Below are 2457 nucleotides of genomic sequence, written 5' to 3'. Positions count from 1 at the left end.
AGGAGAGGACCAGCAGAGATGTGGGACTGAGGCAGCAAGGGGCGTGGACGAGATATGAGCAAATGTTGAAGATGAAGATCTCATGGACTGACCTTTGGAAGTCAGAGCCACACTGCATCAAGTTCTTAGTCCAGGCCATATGGAGCTCTTTAACGGTTTCATCCACTCCCGCCCTCCAGGGCTTTATTAAATGTTGTTCCCTTGCTTTCTTTGCGCCTTTTGGAATAAAGGGACTGTTAATTCATATATTAATTAATTAATTAATTGACATATACACACAGTGTAAATCGCTTATAGTGATCACTTCCGTCTGGGTCAAATTGATCAATATACGCAGATAATTATTATAACCGATTTAATTTTATTTTTATGAATTTCTCATGCAGATTACCACCTAATTGACATTTGTATATTTGTTACATGAATATAAAGTAATGAAACAGGCAGCTTCGCTATTTANACATATACACACAGTGTAAATCGCTTATAGTGATCACTTCCGTCTGGGTCAAATTGATCAATATAAGCGGATAATTATTATAACCAATTTAATTTTATTTTTATGAATTTCTCATGCAGATTACCATCTAATTGACATTTGTATATTTGTTACATGAATATAAAGTCATGAAACGAGCAGCTTCGCTATTTACTGAATGTTACTGACTGTTTCAAAATACAGAGCAGCTGTTTCAAACGCTTCTTTCACTGTCATAAGTTGTCATCAGTATCAGTGAGACTAGTTTTTCACTGAGAGAAAATGACTTTTTCCTTTTCTTTTCTCCGTCATGATTTCAACGTGCACACGTCACCATCCCAGGTCACCAGCTGGCAATGGACGGTTGTGCATTGTGCATTAGGCTGTGGGGAGGGGCGCCGCAGCGAGAAAGTTCGACTTTTAGAGAAACGCAACCTGTAATGCTTTATAACCCTGCCATGAGGGAAGACAAACACATTACTGGGAAGAAAGAGGACATTTCTCTTTCTTTGATAACGTTAAAGGTAAAGTTAGGTTTTGCTGACTGCTTTCAGAGAGAGAGAGAGAGAGAGAGAGAGAGAGAGAGAGAGAGAGAGAGAGAGAGAGAGAGAGCAGTAGTAGAGATAAAGCCAGTGAATGAGAGGANGAAGAAAGAGGACATTTCTCTTTCTTTGATAACGTTAAAGGTAAAGTTAGGTTTTGCTGACTGCTTTCAGAGAGAGAGAGAGAGAGAGAGAGAGAGAGAGAGAGAGAGAGAGCAGTAGTGAATGAGAGGAATAAAACATTATTTTCTGATTGTTGCACGGCAGTTACAAATAAACCTGTCTACAACCGTGATCACTACAAGCAGTTTCCACTGTGTGCATATATTAATTAATTAATATATCAATTAACAGTCCTTTTATTCCAAAAGTTGTAAAGAAAGCAAGGGAAGAACATTTAATAAAGCCCTGGAGGGTGGGAGTGGATGAACCATGTTCAAGAGTACCCGCCTGAACGAGACGCTCTCAAACTAAAGCTAGTGCACTCAAGGAGGCAGGGATCATTTCATTGGTCAACAATAAACCTGGCTTTCTATTGGTTGAGGGATTTTGACAGGGTTGCTACACCCTGAAATCAGTAAATGATGTTCTCAAACTGACATACCACTCTCCTGAATAAAGATAGGAAAAAAGCCCCATAAGGCCATCTATGATTTTCTTCCAAGTCCATCCCACCTGCACTGCTGGGGTATGGTTGATATGCCAATGTGCTTCCTTTGCCAGAGAAAGAGGACCCTCAAACACATCTTCAGCTGCTGTCCAAAAGCTACAACTCCTGCTGCCTGCGTCCATCCAGCAGCATTATCAAGGACCAATTCCATCCATCCCATCACCTCTTTGACTTCCTGTCTTCAGATAAAAGATACAGATCCATCAGAGCAAAGACAACCAGGATGATGAACAGTTTTTTCCCCCAGCAGTCAGGCTGCCAAACAAATCTCCCCAACTGTGACCAACCGTCATATTTAACTCCACTATAGAAAGATCACTTTTTGAAGAAAGTATCTCCGTAAACTGGTTGTCATCACAGACTCAGATGTGGATTGATTTAATTCTGATCTTTATAAAAGAAGTTTCTCTGTTGTTCTGTAAGGCTGTGATTTCTTGTGGTGTATCACAGGGTTCAATCCTAGGTCCTCTCATTTTATATTGACCTGTTGTCTTCAGGTCAAATTATTCAGGAACTCAAGATCAGTTTCTATTGTTATGCTGACATTATCTATGTGATTATATATTCCATGAAATCCAGTAATTATGACTGCTGGTTTGTTACATTTAAACTGATGTGAAAAAAACTTTCTAAAATTAAGTTAGACAGGAATCACCAGAAGAAGAAAAACAACGTCCCACCTCCAGCTGGTACACAATGCTGCTCCCAGTCTGTTAACCAGGAGGAAGTGTAAGTGAGAGAAGTGAAAATACAGATCTAAGAGGAGA

At 39.7% G+C, this 2457-nt stretch overlaps 1 protein-coding gene across 1 annotated transcript in view; it reads left to right on the top strand.

Annotated features, from left to right (window-relative positions):
• The window catches only part of LOC126409126 (uncharacterized), a 9691-nt gene that overhangs the window by 6816 nt on the left and 418 nt on the right, over positions 1-2457 (top strand). The window lies entirely within an intron of this gene.

Source organism: Epinephelus moara, chromosome 21 (genome assembly GCF_006386435.1).
Source record: "Epinephelus moara isolate mb chromosome 21, YSFRI_EMoa_1.0, whole genome shotgun sequence".
Lineage (NCBI taxonomy): Eukaryota > Metazoa > Chordata > Actinopteri > Perciformes > Serranidae > Epinephelus > Epinephelus moara.
The sequence above is the reverse complement of the archived record's forward strand: the minus strand, read 5'-3'. Positions and strand labels throughout refer to the sequence as shown.